This window comes from Aquila chrysaetos, chromosome 7, assembly GCF_900496995.4.
Source record: "Aquila chrysaetos chrysaetos chromosome 7, bAquChr1.4, whole genome shotgun sequence".
Classification (NCBI taxonomy): Eukaryota; Metazoa; Chordata; class Aves; order Accipitriformes; family Accipitridae; genus Aquila; species Aquila chrysaetos.
In genome coordinates this window covers 36,076,237-36,100,252 of record NC_044010.1, presented here as the reverse complement: position 1 = coordinate 36,100,252, position 24,016 = coordinate 36,076,237, and the positions used below count along the sequence as shown (strand labels likewise).

Below are 24,016 nucleotides of genomic sequence, written 5' to 3'. Positions count from 1 at the left end.
CTTTAAATCTTCTTTAAAGTATGCTTTCTTTGGATTTGTTTTCTTATCTTGCTATCCTAGTTAAACCTCCTAGAGTTTAATCCTAAAGCGCTCAAAATGATAATCAGTAATTTTCTGGAATATCAACTCATGAAAGTGTTCAATTTTAAGAAACACTAAAGGGCATCTACTTTCCATTAATGGGGATCTGCTCAGGAAGGTCTTTCATCAAACCTTTGGAAGCCAGTAAATAACAGAAAAAGAAAAAAGTAGTTCTGTGAGCAGAAGAGCTGGTGAAGCCTTATGTCCTGTGGATTAGAGATATTTCTTGAAAATTTTCCCGTCCTTCCCAGCCCTTCCCCCTGAAACCAAGTCCACCCAAGGGGCAGCATGGAGCGCATGAGCTGAGAGTGACACAAATGCTCATGGCCAGGTTCGTGGGCTGTGGCAATGGGCTGGTTAGCTGCCGCCAAGCAGGGTGTGCGCCACTCTGCCAGCTTTGCCCTCGTGAAGATTTTAATTTTGGTCTTTGCTGCTGTTACCCTGGCTGGTCATGGAGCTTGAGGGAGCTTAATTATCTTTGAGAAGTCTTCCCCTCTGTCAGGTTCGCTGGGAGCTGACTGACAGATTCAGTGTTATGAGAGGGACTGGTGATGCAATTGCACCTCATTTTTATATGAAATCAGGAAACAAAACGCTCAGGACTGCTCATTTTAATTGTGTGTCCACTGGCATGGTCAGCACTTAAAAGTCATGCTAAAATAGGTGGTTTGAGACACTACAGTTTTTACCCAGCAAGCTCTTCAGATCTGATGATAATTCTTTGAATGTCTCTCAGATGGCTTTATTTTCAGGTGTAGCTCACCAGGACTGTTTCTGCAGAATCAAGCCATAATGATCCACTGACCTTGAGAAAGTCTTTTTTCTGTACTAAGTGTTTCATTACATGAGATTGATAAATAAGAAAAAGTCACCCCATCTGTGAAACATAGTGTACCTTCAAAAATACCAGACAGCAAAAATACCAGAAGCGTCAGAGAGAACCTGTGACAAACAGGCCTCTAGGCAAGTCTTTGTATCTTCCCTAAATTTACTTTGTCTAGGTGTTTCCTATTAATGCTATAGTTTTAATTCTTTATTTGGGTTTATGGAAAAGAAAAAGACAACATTTGAGGGGAACTTGTTATCACAGGGAAGCAAGTTCATAATACTTTTTGGTTTGAAAAAAAAAAAGGGGGTCACTGGAGTCAAATTGTGCTGAAGTAAGGCAAGTGGATAGAAGCCAGGGATAAGCCTGACCCCTTAACATTTCAGAATGTTTGAAATTTCATTAAAGTTTCTCATACTGAAATATTTTAGTAAAATAAGTCGGACATTACTAGTTGCAGATGACCTTATGAGCTGTTACATCTTTTTGCTGTTTTTCAGGTTCCTTTATTCCCCACTCCCCCATTTGATAAAGCCAAGGACCAGCCCCTTCTCCTGCTCCTCTACAGGGCTAGGGCTGTGTTACAATTAGTTGAACCTTTTTGCTGTGGGAATGAAGCCTGCAGCTTTCCATAGAGGTGTCTGCTATACCCCATGCATACATGGTGGGATTCTCCCAGACCTTGGCATCTATGATAAACTAATGATCTGTACTCTCCAATCAGTGGCATCAATGCCGCCTTTATTGTTTCTTTCTCCATGCTAAAATTGGTGGGAGTGTCATGCCATTGGCTGTAGAGAAAGCTCCAGTGACTTGCTGAGACAAGGTGCCAACTGTTTAGTTTAGATGGCTAAAATTAGGTGAGATGTGGATCCTACCCTTTGGTGTCTATTTTGCAATAACAGATACAGAGCAAGTTTTCAGATTACCCTACTGTTTGCAGACAGTGTTTTAGAATTTCGTTTGTTGATAAGCTTGAGAAATCCCTGTTTGGAGGAGAAGAGCGTTTAAAGTCTTAATTTGTCTTTATGTGGCTAGTGCCAGAAATTAGGCTGTTAATTAACTGTGGATCTCCTTTGAGTCTCCCTCTCCCTTTTTTGACAGTTTATGAATAAAAGAAAGTCTCTAAATAACAGGCAGTGCTCCAAAAACTTAAGAGCATGTCAAACCTTTATTTACAAAGTTGAACAGGGGGTGATATACAGAACACAATATAACACTATAAGGTGCTGCTGCTGCTGCATAACATACGCATTATAAATCTCTGGTTTTACTTTGCTGTGAATTTTGCTTCCGTCTGAAATTGTAGGCCATTAGGAAGTTTTAGTGGTTTAAAATCAAGAGTTCTGCATATGCTTTGGAAAACACCGGCTTTAGAATGTTGCTTTTTCTGGATCCTGTTGAAAAGTTTGGGATTCTTCTGTGTAGTAATTGATTAATTGCATTACTAGCTTGCAGGAGAAAAGGCGGTTCACACAGTCAAAGCACTAATTTCACTAGCCCTATTCAAAGTCTGCAGTTACTTGATCGTTGCCATTTCCTCTGTTGCACAATCTCAGAGTTTCAGTGAAGAAGTAAATGTGAGTTTGGTGTTGCTTTGAGATTATCAGAGTTACTCCAGATTTATACTGATGTAACTCAAAGCAAAATTTTACTCATACTAAGCCGCCACAAAAGATGAAAAATCTGTTCTAAAAATCCTTAGAAGAAAGCGCCTGTTTACTTCACAGTATCAGCTGCACGATTAAAATTGAACTTTACTCCTTTCAGTTTTATATACTGCGTACAAAGCTGCTGAAATGACGTCCGTTTGCTGACGCTCCTGGGAAATACTGGCTTTTCATATTTGATGTTGATGATCAATTAGATGCAAAGGAAAAATAAATGAGGATCCACTAAATGTGTTTCCTGTAACTTAAGAAGTTTATCTATGTAATGTACTGCCCCACCAATTCTTCCTGTGGTATCTTAGGCTGATGTTTGGCCTGGACTATGAGCTGGCTGAAAAGAAACTGGAAAACCTCAGTAGAAGAAAGCAAGGCCCAGTCTGAAAGCAGTCCTTCCCCGCTGGCTCTGTGCCCCGTGCTGAGTGGCAGGCATGGCAGCATGAGTGGCCTGGCATCTCTGAAGAGGACTGTGAGATCTTCGATGAGAATGGCAACCAGCTGCCCAGTTCCTGAGGGAAGCTGGTGTTTGGTCGCTTGCCGACGCTGGCGAGCTCCCAGGAGCTCATGACAAAGGTGGTGAACTAGAGTGCAAGACACATCCTCCTGTTATGGTTGTTTAAGAGAGGGGAAATAAGTAGGAGGAAGAATAGGAGAGGGTGGTGATTTGGTCACACAGCCACGAGTGAATTTTCAGATGATTCAATTTCAGCTGGTTGCACCAGTCATTTAGCTGCTCCTTTGGGTTAACATTTGCACTTGTGATATGCACTGATTAGCAGAAATTGGACTTCAGAATTGGCAAGATTTTACAAGTCTTGGAAATGTTGCGTGATTCATCTCTTCTACTGTTTCCAGTCTTGCAGGGGTGCTGGAGGTGAGGAGAAAGTAGTTTTACTAGGGAATAAGGAACTTCTGTTTCCTCTGTTATCCCTGCCCAATGCATATGCTACAAGTTAAGGGATATGCAAAGCATGGCCTCCCCTTCCCTTCATAGCATCTCATTTGCAGCCGCATCTGGCCGTATCTGTGTTGTTCTGTAGGTAATTTTCTGATTTGTATGCAGGAACTTTTGCAACTGCTAGTTGCTTCTCATATATGTGAGTTACAAGTTACAGCTGATAAAAAGTCATTAGAAAACTCTTGAGGTCATACAGATTTTAAATTCTCCAATGCTTTATGATGACCTTTACAACCTATAACTTGCTTGGTCGGAAACCTTAAAAAGACTTTGACCAAATTACAGTTTCACATGTAATTTATAGGACTATAATTTTTACTGTGGGCGCGACTGCAGTTAAAGCACTTCTAATGCCAGGTGCTCGGTCTTTTTGAATGCGTGCGTTTTTCATTTTCTGTGCTGCAGTCTTGAGAGGCAGCAATCACTGAGGGCAAGGTTGGTGTGGGCCTCGGCAAGGGCTGGGGAAGGGCAAGATGTTGTGCGACCTGGGTGGTTCTACCAGGTGGATGGGGAAGGTCAGGTCCGACTGAGCTGCATAAGTGGCTTTCATGCCACCTGGGTCTTGCTTTGAACTGAGACAGGAGAATGGGTTGGGTGTTAGGAAAGCAAGTGAGCTGTTTGAAGCTCTCTGCAAAGAGATAAATGCCTCCTTTCTTCTGTAGCTGTATAGCCGCTGAGGTCAAATAGAGTGCAGCAGTCATCCTGTATTAGCACAACAGAAAATGGAGAACATAGGAAAAAAAGCCCAGCTCTTGGGTCTGTGCCCCTTCCTCCTGAGCAGGATCTGTGGTGTCCAGAATCAATTTCAAGGGCACTTTGGCTTAGCCATGGCATGTGTGAAAGCTGATCAATGCAACCAGCCCCTCACCGCTTGCCAGTGTACTGCAGCTTTACCAGAGGAATTGCTGCTGTGGTTCCTGGCATTTTTACAGCGGTCGTAGGGCTCACTGAGGCCTTCGGTGCAGCACAAGGACAGGTCTTCGGGAGGGCTTCTGCCCATTTTCTCAGCCTGTGGGGAGCTGCTGGCATGGGGACGAGGGTGGTGGGCATCCAAACCCTAAGGAGCGTCAGGGCCTCCTGCTAGGGTAAGAAGTCTTCCGAGTCACTGCAATGGGAGTCTGGATCTGTGTCAGTACTCCTAGGCGTGTGCCAGAACATTTAATTAGAGGTGGAAGGTCTACGAGGTGATGGCAAGGAAGGAGAAACGTGGCGGACGGGTCTTCAGGCTGGTCTAAGCGGGGAGCAGAGCACTGGGGTGCTGAGGGCAGGGAGCCCTGGGGCCCCGTGAGGCAATGCTGTTCCTGCCAACAGGGCTGCACGGCTCCCAGTGGGGCTTCACTGGCCTGGCATGAGGGGTGCAGAGGCTGATTTTGGGTGGGTAAGTGGGTGGAAGGCAGCTTCTGCCGAAAGAGAGGTTTCCACACAGCCAACCTGCTGGTGGGGAGCAGAGCTGAGCTGCCGCCTCAGCCCCGCAGCAGGCCGGGAAGGAGCTCTGGCATGGCAATGAGGAGCTGGCACGCATGGCTCCGCAGACCCGCTGGGCCTCGCTCCATCTCCGTCTGCCTTCTCAGCCGCTTTTAAACGTGGCTGATGGCACCCCGGGGCCGTGCTGAGCGGGCGTCAGCTGGCTTTGGTGCACGGAGGGCAGCTCCTCCACGCCACTGTTGATGGCACTGTGAGAAAACATCAGGCAGGTTTTCTGGCAAAAGGACCGCTTGGCGTGCGGGCGAGCTGTCTGAAGCTTTTCAAGCCGAGTCGGCTTTTGCCTCCACAGCGTGAATGGCCATGAAAGAGGGCTAAGACAAGCCTCGGTCGGCCCAGCAGAGCCCCAGGAAGCCCCCAGTCAGCAGCCAGGCACTCCTGACACCATACCAGGCTGTGGCCAGACCCTGCTGCTTGACAGCGGGCCAGGCACCAGCGATAAGAGGGAGCGAAGTCTCCGAGGAGGCGACAGGCAGGGCAGGGCAGACCAGCCGAGCGGGGCGGCGGCGGACATGCCCAGGATTTGAGCGATGCTCCCGGCTCTTTTCCCAGCAGTGGGGCAGGCTTTTTTCCACCTGGGTGGGGGGCACTGGCGCATGCGATCCTGAATGAGTTTCCTGAGCTGCCTTACTTTGGGGGGGTGGCTGAAAGCACCAGGGCCTTGCCTGTGCCAGAAAGCGGCACTAGCATTATGCAGGATGCCTTTTCTGAGGAACGAACCCGAGGCAAAGGACAGGACGGGGTGGCCGTCCTGAGAAGCAGACAGACACAGTAACCCCGAGTGCTGGCAAGCAAAGACTCCAGCCAGTCCCTGGCAGCTCCCCAGCCCGCCCCGGCAGACCTTGCTGGCACTGGAGGTGTGTGGGCAGAGCTGCTCGCAGGGAAAATGGGACTTCTGGGGGATCTGTAATGTGTAATGGGCCCATAGTCACAACACCCGTGTGGCAGATGGGCAGGTGGTTACCTCTGCTTTGCATGTGTAGGCTTGCCGTAGCGCTTGCAAGATCCCCAGCGTGCACGTAATACACGTGCTCTCATGACTGTTTTTTGCATTTCACAGCTTAGCTGGGTGCAGCTGCATTTTGGAAAACGCAGTGAATTCTTCCTCCTGTGCCTGACACAAAGAAGCACAGGGCTCTCCATGCACTCAGAAATCTTTCAGCAGCAAGAAGCTATGATAGAGATTGCTCTTCTTCCTAAACACAGCCTCTCTCTTCTTTTTTATTCCAGTAACTGTTTATTTCTGCAGAGTGATTTTCATGAACATCATTACTACCCTGTTGCAGCAGCAGCTTAATCTCTCTGCAACAAGAGCAGCTGAGTAGGAGTGAGTCACCCTCGTTCCAGTAAGGAAGCCCCTTCAGGAAGCCTCTCTAGCAATGATGTCCTGTGCAGCCCTGATCCCTCGCCGAGGCTATTCAGCTTTAACAATGCTGACAGTGTGTAATACTGCCCCGGAAACCTTCAGAGATTACTTGTCAGACATAGCCAGTGTCTCCAGTGCCCAGGCAGCTAATCTAGCAGCAGACAGATCTCGGGTAAGGAAGCCAAGGGAAAGGAGGTACCCTCTTGGCTGTAAATGGCAAAGGACCAAAAGGTGCAGGAGTCATTTCATGAGCACCAATGGCAACCTGGAACAGAGTCAGAAAAAAAGAGACTGCCTCTGGGGATCTTAAAGTCAGCTGAAAAGCTGAACTGCTAAAAACAATAGTGCTGCTGTAAGTGGCCTGGGGAGAGGGGAAGCTTCAAGGGCAGATTACAAGCATGAGAGCACAGTGAAACTGATGTGGGAGCTGCCACAGAGGAGGCAGCTTTTGAGCGATGTACTGAGCCTATAACGGAAAGTGCTTGGTATCCCACAAGCCTTTGGCCCCAGAATGATACACATTTTTCAGGATGGAGAAAGGGAGAAAGTGCATTTGCCATTAATTTTTAATTATAATGGAGTGTTCTGTAGAGATAGGTAGTTTCTACTGTATAGGCTGCCTACAGCATGGGGTGGCCTGCTGGCAACCTTCTCACTGATAAGGCTGCACAGTGGACAGGACTGGAAAATGTTTATAAGGCACTGCTATAATGCCACAAAAAATGAAACTTTACTACACAAACTGAGTATTTCCGTTGAAGTGCTCTTCTGCTACTAAATTATAGTTTCTTAGAACTGCATTTCAGTTTCTTTGGGCACAAGAAGATTGTACAGCTTGTGCTTCACCGGTGGCCAGGAGATACTGTCTCTGTGGTTCCTGCTGGGACCTGAGATGCAGCCCTCCAGGATGAGGTAGGGCGTAGCTGCTGGGCTTATCTGGGACTCAGGGGATGTGCTTTCGGTTCTTTGTGCAGTCACAAGCCTCCTGTGTGCCCAGGTAAGCCACGTGGACCACATTTGCTGAGGGGCTGAGCTTCTGTTGGAGCACTCCTGATTTCAGAGGGAGTGTGCTGAAGGGTTCAGTCTTCCAAATGAGATTTCTGCTTTGGTTTTCTTTTCATGTAACCCCCCTCCTTTCTGCCTTAGTCTGATCACTTTTATTTGGGTTGCAAAAGTCTTTGAGATAAGTATCTAAAGCATCTGGCAGACACAAGGGGGCTGTCATCTTGCTTGGCTAGTACTGTAGTCCAAGTAATGGGTGGCAGAGAGAAGGATAAGAGGGAGCCTGAAGTGTTGAGGATACCCAGGCTAGTGCCCCCAGCCTCCAGCTGGCTCCCGGCTCAGTTGGTTGCGTAGCTGTGGCATGGCCTCTCTGCCGACCTGATAATCCACCCATGGGTAATGAGTGAGACCCATGCAAGCTGCTAAGAGGACCCATCTTTGCAAAGTCCTACAAGTCCATTCCAGCTCAGGAGATGTTGCTCCTGCCAGGCTACAGAGAGCTCGGTGGAAAAGAAGGCCCTGGGCATGCTGCTTCTGCCTATCTGCAGCCCAGCTTGCACATAGCAGTCTGAATTTGGGCAGTGTGAGCTCTCTTGGGCTCATGCTGTGAAAGCGGGACGTGGGTGCCAAGAGGAGCAGCTCCTATATTGCAGGGAGGGCTAAAACTGGTGTTCCTGCTCTCACCACCATAGGTTATGGAAGGGAGAAGTACTCCAGCCCTGTGCTCCTCTGCCCCTCTAGATGGGAGACTGCTAAGATCCTAAATGAGGATCCTAAGATCCTAAATGAGATGCTAAGATCCTAAATGAGAATGAAGCAATCCTTTCTGGATACTTTGAGGGAAGACAAAAGGACAAAGGGCATTCTGGCACCAAGAGGAAGAGAAAAAAGAAACTTGCTTCCAAGGATTCAACCCTTAAGCACAGTGACGTAGAAAGAAGGAGATTCTGTTTACGGAGGAAGCGAGAAAGGAAATTAGAGTGGGGGAGGAAGAAGCAGCTCACCAACGAAAGCTTGTCCTTTGGGGCAGGACAAAGAGGTAGGTCTGTTCCCTGCAGAGCTTGTCTCCCAGAAGCAGAAACCACCGTCTGTGGCTGCATTGCCCACAGCACTGGTGTGCTGCTGTTTGTGGGCCAGGCTTTGAGGATACCCGTGTGTGCACTCGTTCATGCCGCAGCACAGCCAGACCTGGCTCCCTTCCCTCCCCTGGAGGGTTTGGGGCAGGATGCTTTTTGAATATTGAATCTGTTCATTTTTGAAGAGCTCAACTTTCTTGGAAAGTAAAAGATACGGTCAGGAAGCAGGCAACCTAAGACTTGGAGTGTGTCTTGGAAACTGGAAAATGTCCCGTGTGTTTTGTTCCTGCTGCTAGCAGGAGCCTGGAGAAGCTGTTTGGGTCTATGGCATCATTCTGGCTGTGGATCAGCACATCTCCCAGACCTTCAGCCAAGCACAGCGTGTGTTAGTGCTGCCCCTGCAGCCCTCATCTCCCTGTCAGGTCTCAAAAAATTCCTTCCTTCATTTCACAAGGTCTTAGAGCAATCTCCCCATACCGCTGAGCCTGCTGGTAGCTTTGGACGGTGTATCTAATAAGTTGATAGCAGGGTAGCTGCAGTGATGCTATCCTCGAGGGGCTGCAAATCCCGTCTTAACCAAGCAGGCTGATATTTCAGCTTCTCTGCATCAGCAGTGAGCATGGGATTGCTGCAGGGGACAGAGCAGAATTGAGAAGGGAAAACAGCAGCAGCAGTAACCAGAATGCTGCGCAAAGTTACCTGGCCTGTGTTGAGCAATTGAACCACGGCACCAGGAGCTGCCCAGCTGCGGCAGGGTGCCGCCTTCTGTCTGCTCCATGGCCACAACCTGCAGAGAAAGGAAGGGAGGCAGACAGGTAGGTGCCATGACTTTCTGTTTATCCTGACCCTCTCCCGAGGGCTCGCTGTGGTTCCCTTCCTTCCTCTGCCCTGCAGGGGATGCTTTGGTTTTTTGCTTTGAAAATCTCACTGTCCTTGAATTCAGAATAGCAGCCAAGGCCAAGGATACAACAACAGGGACAGGACAGAAGGTCTCCTAGGTGTCTCTGACTGATGATGGGAATCTTTTTCCATTTCTTGCCCTTTTCACTCCTTTCCACAAAGATAGACACCTTCCTCATTCTGCCCTCATTCCTCTCCTGGGCATTAAGCATTAGAAAATGCGTATGGGCCTTTGTATTGAAAAAGGCTGAAAAGTGCTGTAGCGGGTGGGATATAGCTGTCTTTTGTCAGCAGTACTAGACCTGATGCTTGTCTGATTTGGACTGGTGTGAATGAGCAGGCAGAAAGCACCTTCAGTATCACGCAGATAATGCTATCAACTGCAGTGCTTCAGGTGCCTGGACCACGGTGGGAGGGGATGAGGACAACATCAGCAACAAAAAAAGTGTTACAGAAGTAGCACCTATTATGTATTGTTTAACAGATTTTCTGTACAAGGCCAGAACTAATTTGCAGTTGAGCAGCAGAGGAGCTGTCTGCAGGCAGCTGGCTGGATTCAGGGGTGACTCAGCTTGCTAAGCATGTGTTCCCTCAGATCTAGTCATTTCCCGCCTCCTGCTTGACTTTTCTATCTTGGAAAAATATTTGAAGAACTAACAAAAGTATGTGCTCAACAGTAAGATACGGGGTATGGGTTTCCGTGAACATCCCGGGTTTTCTCTTGAGAAAAGCAATATGGAAAGTTAAAAAAAAAAGTTGGATTAGTTTTTATTCTTTCTCTCTTTGTTTTCCTTTGTGGGGTAAGACTTAATGATACGGAGCAAAAACAACGGTACAAAAGGACAGAAATGGGAGTTTGCCAATAGAGAACTGAAGCAAAATGTAACCTCAGCATTGATGATGTCATTTTTTCAGATGAGAAGCACTGAAAGGCATTCCCAAGCCATTACAAATGCTCTGCTCCTTACCTATCATGTACGCAGAGTCAACCCCATGTGTGAGCACTGCTAAGCAAATCTCCACCTGCATTCCTGCAGTACTAATGTTTCTGCATTTTCCCATGTATGTCTCGAGCATATCTCATGGCTCTTTGGACTGAGATGCTCTAGAGCTCTTTCCCAGGCAGTTAAAAGGAAACTTGTCTGTCCTTCCAGGAAACAATCAGGGAAAACAGTGGGAGATTTTGAACACTGATTGATTTCTTTCCACACCTTCTCTCTGCAGACAGGCAGCTCAGGACATAGTCTTTGCCTTTGGCCACACCAGCTAGCAGAAGTTTCCCAAGCCAGAGTCCTTCCATGTGGAAAGTTAGTGGGATAAGAATGAAACTTGTGTGACTGCAGAGAAGACAGCTACAGAGAAGACAGATAGCCGGTGTGATTTTTCACAAGAGCTGGCTCCTTAGAGTTTTTCATAGTAGGTAAAAATATGTCCTGTCCACTGAGTGCAAATGGGCTTCTTGTGCCTATAAGGTGCCCTCTTCCTGCAGGTTAGGAAGAATTTGAAGGCTTCCGTAGTATATACCAACATCTCAGTGGGGATGTTTCACTGATCTTTGCTCCAGCAGAATTAATATTTGCTTCATCTATTTTGAGATGAATAGGAAATTCCAGCAGCTGCCATCTCAGAGGAGTACTGCAGAAGTGTATGGTTAAAATCCAGCATTATGTTGAACTCCTGGGACTGCCAAGCAAGGCATCTCTCTACTAATGATGACATTTTTAAAAACACTCCTATGGTTTGATCTTGGTCCCATTGGGCATTTTGCCATAGATCTTAATGGCTCTGTGGCTGATCTCTTAATCTCTAATGCACCTGTGTAAACTTGACAGTTTATTGCAATTTCATGCTTTTTGGAAATCGTCTCACTCTAATGCCATCAGAGAGAGCAATTTTTAAGGTCATTAGCTCAGGACATAGCAAATAAATAGTGAGAGAAAACAATCTGTAAATGTCGTATTTGTTTAACACACAAAGTAGCTCCTGAAGAGCAGTTATCCTTATGTCTAGAGACAGCATGAAAATTACATTCTGTGGCTTGAAAATGTGGGGCTGTTGGAAGTGAGAAGAGTATAACATGGTTGTTTATCTTCTTTACTCTGTTCCCTATCTCCTCATTGCTCCCCATGCACACTTCTGTTTGACTTATTCACCGATATCTTTAAATTCTTGGACTGAAGACCAGGACTAAAGGCCTAACCAAAGAACTTTAGGTTCTGCTGCTGAGCTTTGATAACAATGTTTTTTGCTCTGAGGATAAGTAATATTTTTAAGCTATTACTCCCAATAAAAGGAATTGGGGTAAGTGGGAAGAGTTATCCCTTCTCCACATCAGTAGAAAAGATACAGGCCCTCTAATGTAACCTGGTGTAAATGCTCTCCAAACCAAAAAAAGGCAGAAACAGGTGAAACCTTTATCACTTGAATCAGGTCTGTTCTGTCAATTACTACACTTAAAACTGACTTCCAAAGTTGCCAGTGTTTTGCTTGTGGAGGCAAGCCTGAACCCATGGTCACAAATGGGCATTAGGATGGGAAAATCAGTAGAAAGATGCATAGCTATTCCCTTTGCTAGGGATTAGATGGGGGGAGCAAGAGGAATGTGAGCGAGGGGACTGTAAGCCCCCTGCCCTCCTGTGTCCCCATGAGCTCTGCTTTGTGGGGTGCATTTGCTATGTGGTGTGATGGGGAGAGGCCATCCAGCCCAACCGCTGCTGGAACATCAGCATCTGCCTGGCTCTTTGGCACAAGTATTTTGTGGTCACTGATACATTTTAAAGTGGCCTAGAAAAAGGCTTCCCTTTAGGTGGTCTTCCAGCTGCCCTGAAGAGGATTTCTGAAGGTCAGAATAGTGGTGTCACCACAGCTTCAGGGCACAGCATGGTTTTGCCAGTAAAACGTTCTCTTGTGGCCCACATTGGTCCATTCCAACAAGGTAGGGTGCTACCACTGTGAAAGCAGCTGGGTGGACTGGCACACTCTTAATGGGCCATGAAGGTCGTCTTAGTCAAGACCTCTTCTGCTTTTCCCTGGGTGCATGAAAGCAGGGCATGGTATTGTGTTAAGATTCCCCGAATAAGAGGCTTTGTCCTCCTCTGTCATCATCTACCCTTCTTCTCCCCCATTCTCAGCACAGGATACACTCTGCAGCAGTACCAGAGCATCTGCTTGTGGGGCAGCATGGATTCACAGATTTAAAAGAAACCCTGACTTCTTTCTGGGTAATTTTTTTTAAGATTTGAGGGAAGTCACTTACAATGGCTTTCCCACTGGTGAAGCTATTAGTGGGGGACCAAACTGTCAGCTCCTGAGATGGATATTTAGTAAATACTCGCCCTGCCTTACTTCAGGCATCTAAGTTGATAGGTTTGTCAGCTCTCCAAAGACTGACTGTAGCCCCAAGTGAGTCATTCAAAGCCCCCAAATATTTCTTGGTTTATGCTGAGTATACAGGCAGTTGGACCACCTAAGGTGGTGGGTGGATTAAATAAGCTTGGTGTCCAAGATAAATGAGGTGAAATATGCACTTCTTTATGGGCTGCAGGAACACCATGCTATCAGCAAGCCCAGATAAGCTTCAGTAATGGATAATTATTACAAGGCATTGTGTCACACTTGGGTTAAGCATGCCAAGAATTTCCCCAGTGTAAGAAGATGTCAGTGTTTGTTGAAAGTATGTGCATTTTTTTTTTTCCTGCTTAAAATATTTGTTTGTTCATTCTGGAGAAGGTTAGCACTGTAAATTTACATTTTACAATGTAAACGTTAGTCCACTAGTTAGTTTTTCTTTTCGGCCAGGTTTCTTTTAAATATTAGCAGCATGTGTAATGGTTGCTTCATTCATTACAGTTTTATACGTTCCTTTAATTAATCTTGTAACTCAGCAGGGCGGTAGAGGCTTGAAGTGGGGCTTCACTCCCGTTATGATGACGTCTGTTTGCTTTTATCAAGCCCAGTGACTCAGTTTCAATTGATTTGTACATCCAGAGTTTTGGTCACGCTAGGGGGTAGATGCAATTTCAAATAAAGAGAGACAAACTGTAGTGAGTATAGAAATACTGTCAGTTTTGTCATGCTAGAGGATTTGGTGTCTTTGAAAATTCAGCTTCTGTAAAGGGCTTAAAGTTTCGTCTGGTGGAAATGTGAAATGCCAGGGTTTGCTGTCCAAGTGGCAGGTGCAAGATGTCGAAACCTTCTGGATGCTTAATGACCTGACACTCTGCCATAACTCATGTCAGCAGATATCCAGACATTCCCACCCAAAATGTGCAGTCGATCAGCACTAAAGAAACAGCAAGGACTGCGTCTTCCGCGGGCAGGTTTTCTCCTCTGTGGTGGAGACTGTGCAAAGAAAGCAGCAGCTGTATCAGGCAAAATCACAATCCGTAAGACCAAATCTCGTCTCCAGCAGGACACACCACCAGATGCTCTCAAGGAAAATGCTGAAGATCTGGGGAATAGGTACATTTCTTAGGAGGATGAGGAGGGTGGGACGCTTCCTCCTGACCCCGTTGTTTGCTCTGATCTGTACTCTGAAGCATGTACATCTGAACTCTTGGCCTTTGCCACGTGTTCCTCGGCCACTACCTTGTGCTCTGGCAGGAGAAGGCCCTGCGGCGTCTCTCCTACCCCCTAACACCTCGTACCATCATGCCTGATGCGAGGGGTACCCATGGTCTGATGCGGGGTACCCATGCGAGCCTGACCCATGGTCTGTGCCGCGTTGCCCTCAGCAGGGCCTCGCTGAGTCCTGCCGGGAGGCACACCATCCCTGCCCGGGCCCTCCTCCAGCACACGGCACGGTGGTCCTGTCCCGTCCAGTGACCTGGCGGTGGAGCAGCTCTCTCCCTTACGGGGGTATTGTAGCTGCTAAAGAGGCTTGTGTGGATCCAGGAGGATGTTGGAAAAGTTCGTGGAGGAAAATCCACTGAGCGCCACCAGGAGGGTTGTAGACACCGCAGCTGGCTCAGGAAATCCCTGAAACACAAGTGGTTGTAGGGCATTCAGGAGAGGTATCATATACAGTTGCCCTGTTCGTGGAGAGCCGTGTCTTTGGCAGCGCTGCCGGCTTCAGTGGTGGATGCCCTGGTTTCTTCACCTCCTTCTCGCAGTGGGGCTCGCCTGCCTTCTGTTGTGCTGCGCGCCTGCTTTTGGCCAGTGCTGTCAAGCAGGTGGGACACCTGAGCTGGGTCAAAACCCAAGGATTCTTTGTTGTGGTTTTTTTAAATTACTCTTCTGCTGGAGCCATTCCCTAAGCCAGTTCAAAACCTGGCCCCACAGGCGGCAGTAGTATGAGGGAATGACACAGGGGACAAGACGGGAGGGCAATGTTAATTGCCTGAGCCGGTGTTGCTACTGATGGCTTTGTATTGTGAAACCATAGCCTGTTAGTCCTGGTGTTACTGTGCCCACAGGAACCTTTGCAGCTAAAACCTCAGCTGATGGCAACAGCTCTCTGGTAAAGATAGGAGAAGTGTGCTAATTTGCAGCAGCAACAAGTAATTTTAGAGAATATCCCATGGCTCCAAATATTCCACATCAATCCTACCCAGCCTGTGAACACATTGCTGTCCTGTGGCCATGACTTCTGCAGGCTGCTGGAGCAGTGCTACAGTCTTTGTAGTGTACAGGTACAGATCTGAAAACATATTTTCTCTTTCTCACAGTTCACATTAATAAAGCTAACAAAACTCTCCCCAGCATATCCACTGGCATTTTTCCAGGTTTGAATTCAAGGTTTTTAAAATCCCTGGGTTGGTTTTTTTTTTATTTCTCTGTTAGGAAAAAAGTAAATATATAGCTATATATGTATATGCATATGTATGTATGCATGTGTATATATATAACTGCTGAGAAGAATAATTCCTGCAATCATAACAATTTTAAGCAAGAAAAGGTTCTATGAAAAGCAACGAACACATCAGTCAAAGAAATGCTGGTATCAAATAATTGCAGCAGATTCCTCTGTGTGCTCTGATTGCTCTGCAGCTTTCTGGGAATTCAATATAGCCATAAACGCAGCTTATGGCTCGGAGCAGTGGTTCCGAGTGTGTAGTTGGATCAGTAAATTTGTCCCTATATAAAGCAGAGGTTTTTCAAATGCAGAGTGCAGCCCCCTGCTGCTTGTGAAGCCTTCCTATGTGTCCTGTGAAGGCCACAGCAATCAATACGTGACACGTGACAGCAATCATATATTGATTGTGTATCTTGTCTATTGTATATTGCATATATTGTCTATTGTATATCTCCCCATTTGCAGCCTGACATCCCACGATTCATTGACCCTTTGGGGCAAAATTTCCCTTTGGAAGTGGAGCAGCCTTCTGCGTCTCCAAAATCACCAGTCACTCTGGAAAGCTGAGAAATAGCTCACTGAAGAAAACACAATGTAGGCCTGACATATTTTTTACACCTGAAAACCCCAAACGAAGCAGCCACTTGCTGGCTTGCTGTGATAGCGATGGGTCCCAGCGTAGGGGGACAGGGTGGGACTTACTTCCTGGCGGTACATTCCTTGCTGAATTATGGGCCTAAGGCAGAGACCTCATTTTCTCCAGATGACTCTCAGGAAATACCCTCCCCATCAGCTATTATTGCCTAAATAATAGGGAGGGAAGTGCAACAGACTTGAGCAATATCTGAGGTACTCCATAGGGCACATCCCAAATCTGGTGTAGGGCAAGGCTGCTAAGACAACTGATTATAATATCACTCAGTGGGCGTATATGGTTCTCTTTTTGCCCCAGAGTTATGAGGTCATGTGGAAAAATACAAATGCTTGTTTAGAAATAGGTAACTTGCTGGAAAGAAACATTACAAAATCTCTTCCTAAGCATGGGCCCGTCCTGTCAACATTCGTGCATGGATTTAACTTCAATAATGGGGCCTCTAGGTAGGAAAACATGTGTACAAATGTTTGCAGGATTAGAATCTTAAATGCTAAGTTTCCAGAAAGTCCAGTCCAGGAAGGGAAAAGCCTGTCGAGGGAGAGGTCTGCTGGGATTTGATTTATGAACAGGACATCCTGCTTAGTTCTGAGATCTTGCAGATACGATTCTAGTGAGGCCGCTGGGTTATTGTGATGGCAAAGAAAAGGAGCTCACCCTCTCCCTTGTCTGCCAAAGGCACTCAAACCTGTCTGGGCATCGTATCAGTGCTAGACATTTGGCATTCTTTATCACGTTTCATCACCACTGTTTACTAAGCGATGTTAAAAATGCACGGCATGTGTGCAGCTCCATACAAGCAGCCTGACATGTCTGTCGTTAATTAGCAAGTTGCATGCTGTCATTTGTGCAATTAAGCTCCGGGTTGATTCCATGACCTAGCCACAGAAGGAGACTGTCCAGAAAGTTGGGGCAAAAGGCAGAAGAGAGGTAGAGCTCTTAGGAGGATGTGAGGAGAGGTAGAGCTCTTAGGAGAATGTTTCCCAGTTCTTCTGGATCACTGCAGCTGCAGCTACATTTTCCACAAGCTGTGGGATGGGTCTAGCTCAGCTTGTGCACTCAGGTTTCCTTTGTGTGGGAACTAGGGTGCAATGGGGATGAGAGAAAGGATGTTTCACTCCCACACTCCCACGTAGTTCTCTAGTAGGAGATAAGAGACATCCAAGACATGCTCTGGGGCAGTGATGTTGACACATCTTCTGTTACTTGAGTGAGTCAATCACAGCAAAGAGGCTTTAGAAAGCTGCTTTGTTCTTGTTGCCTCGGACGCTGGTGCTCAGTTTAAACCAGTGAAGGGCTAACTGCCAGTGGCTGCCTGAAACTGTACCCTGGTTTTAGCTGGAGTTGCAGTACTTCAGCACCTCAAGCTACTCTCTGCTACTTAATTAAATGGTGCCAGGGCACATTCCCAGACATTAAGACTGAGTCATCTATACTGTTAGATTGTTAGGATGTCCGAAGCACATCTGTGGTCCTTCAGATGTTTCCCAGACATGGCTTGGAAGCCAGTAGGGCCTGGAGACTATTCTCAGTAGGCATTTGAGATGAAACTGCCTTGTTTTGGCAGATAAGAAAGTTCAATAGTCTGGAAGTGGAGTATCTCATGCTGGCTGGCCTTAGTGCCAGAGGACAGACCTGGGCATGTCTAATATGCTGTTATGGACATAGCCTGGGTGTCTCCAGCTGCCTGTCCTGAGACTAGAAGGCTCTTTAATTTACAAGGGGGGTTACGAAGAGTTGGGTAGTGCTTTAAAGGTCAGTGCCAGAGCTGGCTGTTCAACTAAATATAATACAGTGTAGCTTGGTGGGAGCTGGTAGGGAAGGAGGTGGGTAAACTCACTTGTCTGGCTGCTTCCTCATACATGAAGGAAGGAAGTGTCTGAATTAGAAATGGGTAAGCTGTGTTTACCTGTGTTTCCTTCTGGCTACACCACTGACAAAGCTAACTTTTTACCTTGTTTTATTCCTGCTATGTCGCTTATTCACCTCATTCTTTTACGTGGCCCCACATCCCCACAAACTAGTGCTGAATCTCATGCTTTTGTGGACATTGCAGAAAATCTCAAGCCCACCCTGTTGTCAGTGGACAATGTGTGCGTATTATCAGCAAGAGTAATTCATCCAGCTGCAGATTAACAGAAGAGTCCTCCAGGCAGAGTTTCCTCCCTACCTCATTCATTACTTTGTCACTGGCTGAATCCCCGCAGTTCATCTTTGTGCTTTGTCATTTTACTGGGAGTCATGGCACTTCACTTTTACCTCCAGACAAAGGGAAACCAAATCAGAAACCCCAGGCAGATGACTCATAGCCAGTTGCTTATGTCCAGTTAGCTGCATCATCTCCAGAACGAAGAAGCTCTGGGTGGGTCTGGCTACCCACAGCTTTCACTTGGAAACCCCCCATTTCTAACCTTGTAAGTAGCCCCGAAGGTATGTGGGGCTGCTAAAATTAAAAGAGTCTGACCCCAGGAATGGGACGGATGATATGACAGCTGCGTGGCCTTTGAATCAGTTGTTAATCCAACGAAGGGTGATTTAGCTCTGCCAGTCACACGTATACATCGCAGCTGCAGCAGCGCCTATTGGAGATGTGATCAGAGAGCCACCCTGCTGCGCAGGGATCCCTGCTGCCCCTTCCCCAGGGCTGTCTCCAGCATGGGCACAGCCTCAGCTGCGGAGCCATGTGTCCGGAAGGTGGCAAATCTGGGTTTAGAGCGCTTTGTCCTGGGCAAAAGAACACTGCAGCCATGTGACACAAAGTGCTCAAGAAGCTTGGCTAAATCAGAGAGATGTGAAAAATTCAAGCTGCTGCGTTGCACTGTTCTGTGCCTACATGGCTCTCGACTCTTCCTCAGGATTTTGCTCAGTCGTCCTATCTCCTTTCCCTTCTCAGTTCTCCAGAGCCATGGCTCCCTCTTTTAAGCAAGTTTGTGCTCATACACACATTCTTTCGCTCAGATGCTCCCCTGACTCAGATATTTCCTTGCTGCCAGCTGTCTTGTGCCAACCTCCTCTGCAGCCAGCAACTCGGCTTGTTGACACTGAGCAGACTCCCAGCACCCAGCCTGCTCTCCTGCCACTTGGCCTCATTATACCCAAACTCGGGAAAAGTGTCCGTTTCAAGAAAGCGAATGCAGGCACAGGTGTGCAGCCCACCTTTGCTTTTTAAGCTCTGAATGGAGTTTCATGCATCCCATGAAGTGGGATGGGGCCCCCCTACAGGGGGGCCACATAAAAAAAACTCTGTCCCCAAAAGCTGATGCACTGGACAGAGGGTGGATGAGAGGACAAGCTGTGGTGTCAGCCTAGGAGATGGGCAACTGAGACACAGAGGGCTCAACTGTCTTCCCTAATCATAGAATGGTTTGAGTTGGAAGGGACCTTAAAGATCATCTAGTTCCAACCCCCCTGCCATGGGCAGGGACACCTTCCACTAGACCAGGTTGCTCAAAGCCCCATCCAGCCTGGCCTTGAACACTTCCAGGGATGGGGCATCCACAACTTCTCTGGGCAACCTGTTCCAGTGCCTCACCACCCTCACAGTAAAGAACTTCTTCCTTACATCTAATCTAAATCTACCCTCTTTCAGTTTAAAGCCATTACCCCTCATCGTATCACTACATGCCCTTCCAAAAAGTCCTTCTCCAGCTTTCTTGTAGGCCCCAGCTAGGTACTGGAAGGCTGCTATATAAGGTCTCCCTGGAGCCTTCTCTTCTCCAGGCTGAACAACCCCGACTCTCTCAGCCTGTCCTCATAGGAGAGGTGCTCCAGCCCTCTGATCATCTTCATGGCCCTCCTCTGGACTCGCTCCAGCAGGTCCATGTTCTTCTTATGTTGGGGTCCCCAGAGCTGAATGCAGTACTCCAGGTGGGGTCTCATGAGAGTGGAGTGGAGGGGGAGAATCACCTCCCTCGACCTGCTGGTCATGCTTCTTTTGATGCAGCCCAGGATACGGTTGGCTTTCTGGGCTGTTAGCGCGCATTGCTGGGACATATACAGTTTTTCATCCACTAATACCCCCAGGTCCTTCTCTGCAGGGATGCTCTCAATCCACTCCTCACCCAGCCTGTATTTGTGCTTGTGATTGCCCCGACCCATGTGCAGGACCTTGCACTTGGCCTTGTTGAACTTCATGAGGTTTGCACGGGCCCACCTCTCAACCCTGCCAAGGTCCCTCTGGATGGCATCCCTTCCCTCCAACATGTCAATCGCACCACACAGCTTGGTGTCGTCGGCAAACTTGCTGAGGGTGCACTCAATCCCACTGTCCATGTCACCAACAAAGATGTTAAACAGCACCGGTCCCAATACTGACCCCTGAGGAACGCCACTCGTCACTCGTCTCCACTCAGACATCGAGCTGTTGACCACAGCTCTTTGAGTGTGACCATCCAGCCAGTTCCTTATCCACCGAGTGGTCCATCCATCAAATCCATGTCTCATGCAGGGAGTCTGTGGCAAATTTAAACACCAACTCAGACTTCCTGTGTCTGGGCCCCAGCCATGTAAGAGCAGCTTTTGGTATGATGAATGAGGAGAAACCCCAGCACGTGTGCCTTATCAGCTGGCTCTGTCTGGGATGGGGTGGTGAGGCAGGATCTGGCCCCGCATGGGTCATCCTGGAGGAGCACAGGTGAGAGCTGGTGTGGGCTGGGTGGGAGGCAGCGGGCACTGGGAGGGACGCAAGTGACTGATGACAAGCAGAGGAGTTGCCCCCTTTTTGCTCACAAGCGATTTCAAGGTGACTTTGAAGAGGTCTGCAAGATTTTAAGCAGTTTTGGCCGGCTTCTGAGGGGAAACTTAGTGTCTGCCAGTGGAGACTCCAGAAGTGAAATAACATGCCTGATAGCAAACCTCATGAGACAGATCCTCTGTGGGTGTAAATCAGCACTGTTCCCTCGGTCCCATTTAGAGCTACGCTGGCTTACAGCCCATGCTCCTCCCAGGCGGTAAGAAGCACTGGAACAAATTCAGGTGTAATTGCTTCTCACAGAAAAAACTGTAAGGAAAGGCATCTCGCTTAGTGAGGATAAATCTAGGTCTCACTGTTTTCTTTTCCTTGAAGGAAAGCAGAGTTATGATGCAAAGACAGAAAGACAGGAATGCCATAAAACAAGCGAACAAGGGTGGAAAGGTTTGCCATCTCATGGCCTTTTTTTCCTATATCCTTCTGCCATGTAGCCCCTAGCAAAATGGACTTGAAGAAAACCTGAGGGAATGGCTGCATGAACATTCTTTTAAAGAGCCTGGGCTAGTTCTCCTCGTCATTACGTTGGTTTTTTTCACTGGTGCCACTCCATTGATTTTCACTGCAGTGACACAGCTGTAAAACAGGCTTAATGTAGTGGAGAATTAGACCTTATGTATCTAAATTTGTTTTTCAAACCCATGCTTTTCTTACAGGGAAAAAGAAGTGCCTCGAGTTTAAAGGTAAGCTCCAAATCTTCACCGCACCATGAAGATTTGCAGATATAAATCCCGTTTAGATGACTTTATAAAACACTGAAGTACTCCACAGCAGCAGGGTTTAACCTTGGGATGTTCACTTGCTGTAATGTGATTAATGAGCCTTTCCCCATGCATAGCAGATATCTAAGCAATTTTTTGTGTATGGAAGTGGAGCAATTGTCCGGCTTTACGCAAATGAGGAGCTACTTCAGTGTTTGCCCTGTGAAGAGACTTCAGTTTCAATGGGCTTCAAGATTGCACTTTTGTGTTAAGTGGAACTGTGATCTTTTTCCAATGAGTGTTGCTATGCAGGGCCAATTTGTGACGTCCATTATTCTAAAATAAGTAACTTCTGCACAGCAGAAATATGCTCCACTTGCACTGCTAATCTGTCTCTCACACAAAGGCGTGTTTGGAAGAAAAGTTATTTATTGCAAGTAATAAATGCAGGTTCTCAAAAGCATTTATAACTTAGTTTCCAGAGTCAGAGCACTCCAGTTTGAAATAATTTCCTTTCAATTTTCTATATTTTCAGTCTCTTTCCTGGCTGTTTTAGACCATATATTGCATACTTAATTATTCTCCTAAGGAGAATCTCAGCCACTGAAAATGGAATATACTTAGCAAAATTCTTCATGCAAGAATCTGTTGTTCAGGTATCAGCTATTGCCTGTTATAAGAGAGGAAGCCTGGCTCTCTGTTAAATAGGCATGTTATGTTGAAGTCTCCTGCCTCACCTGCGCAAATGGTTACAGATCTCATCTGTGTAGTTTATGAGCTGTTCTCAGTCATTGGTATAACAGTCCTTTGAATGTCCTCTGGTGGAAAGTGGAAACTGTAGTTAACGCTTAACCCGGTTTGTCTGAAATCACAGAGGAGAGCTGGAGTGCAGTGGGATTTGAAACAAGCTTATCTGTGTTTTTATACGGTATCTTTCCCTCTAGATAAGCTGCATCACTCTGAGAGCAGAGTGGTTTAAATTCTTCCCCAAAAGACCCAGAAACCTTAATTTCATTAGAAACCACAGGAGTTACTAGCTATTGAGGACTCCACTTGAGGAGTTTGTATGTTTTTTTGAGACTGTTCTCAAGAAGGTAAAATGCAAATATATCAATATTTGGAAGGGTTCATAGGGTTAGTTTGGCACGCATTTGTGGCTTTGGCCATCAGGTACCATGGGACTGGGAAGTGCAACTGAGTAACTCCATGGCAGCAAAAAAATGAGTGGTTTGCACTCCTGTTTTACTCCTGTGTGAGGCTGGCTAAGAGATCCCGACCCTTTTCCCTGCCCTCGCAGCAGATGGCTGTGGCTGTGCAGCTGCACAGCTCTTGCAGCGGGACAAGGGCTGACTCCATCCTTGTTGTGCAAAGAGTTTGCATACAGGATGAAGTACAGCTGCATCCTTCTCTTGTTTAATAATAATGAGTGAATTTGTAGCCATCCAAGTAGGTATGCGAATAATCAGCAAAGTGGAAAAGAATGTTCACAGCAAATAATTAATCTGCTTAAAATCCCTACCTGTCCAGTGTGTTAGACTTACCAATGCCCTTACAGAGTGGGCGGAACTGCAGGCGTTCCTGTCATCTTTCTGCCTTTGGAGGAAGGGAGAAGTTGTGGTTCAAAGTGGGGGTTAAACCACTCTTCCAAGGTCACACAAAATCTCTGTGGCAGTACTGGAAATATCCACATTTCCCACTCATTTTCAAAATCCTTCCAGGATTTCATCCTTTCTGGCAGACTGTGTTAGTCAAAAGAGGTTTCTCCTGTTGTCTGAAAGACCTCTGCTTGACAGTTCTGTCATCTGAGGAAACATTTCTTCATAAGAAGTTTGCCGTGAATTGGTTTGGCTTGATTTTCATTTTTTCTTATAGCCCGCAACAAAACTTGTACCCCAGTGTAACTAGTTTTCACAAACTTCCCTGTAAAATGCAGGGCAAGCTGTATTGACTGTTCTGTCTGGGACTGTAAAATGAAAGCCAGCCAGTCCCTTAGCAAAGTGTAAAGCCTGTGTGGGACCCTGGTTCAGCAACTGACTCCACTGAGTGTAAGGAACCCACACAGGCATCAGGCACTGGGCTGTATGCTGGGAGCTATACATAGCGGATTGTAGAGTATGAGTTTGCATGTGCAGCCATTTCTGAGGCATCGGTGCATTTCTGTTTCAGCCCATTTTAACTGTGTGACATGTTGCATGGCTGGCATGTGTTATTGCCAAGTACAGTCATACTTACACTGCTTATGGAGGCTGCTAAGTTCCTCCAGAAGACAGAGCTTTCTGGGGATCTTTCCCTCCTCAGCATTCAGGCTGCTCTAATCACTGTTTAAAGGGAGACACGAAAAGCTGTGAGCTAATCTGTAAAGTCATGGCTCGCTTCTCTTTCACTTCCCTCCTTGGGATATGTCTCCAATATGAAGCTGATATTTATGTATATGTAGTGCCTGTGCCCTGGGGGAGGCACTCCTAAGTGAGTCAGGAGCTTGTTGTGTGCCCAATTAGCACACTGCAGCCATGCCTGCTCAATCCTGCCACCCTCAATTTCCATCCATGCCACTGGGAACAGAGAATAAAGCTCTTCCCCTGCTGCTGTCACAACTAATATGCTGGCCAGACTGGCTGCATCCAGGAAGACAGGGGATGCCACCCCTCCCCAGGGCTCGTGCCATCTCCTGGGGTGCTGATCAGCACCCATGCTGACGTGGACACCTGCGAATGACACAGAGGACAAACCTCACTGGGGTAGCTGGAAAAAAAACACTTTAGGC

At 47.0% G+C, this 24,016-nt stretch overlaps 1 protein-coding gene across 1 annotated transcript in view; it reads left to right on the top strand.

The window, feature by feature from the left end:
• LOC115343722 (heat shock transcription factor 2 binding protein) overlaps nt 1-24,016 on the top strand; it is a 61,387-nt gene that overhangs the window by 34,088 nt on the left and 3,283 nt on the right. The gene's annotated exons all lie outside the window — the stretch shown is intronic.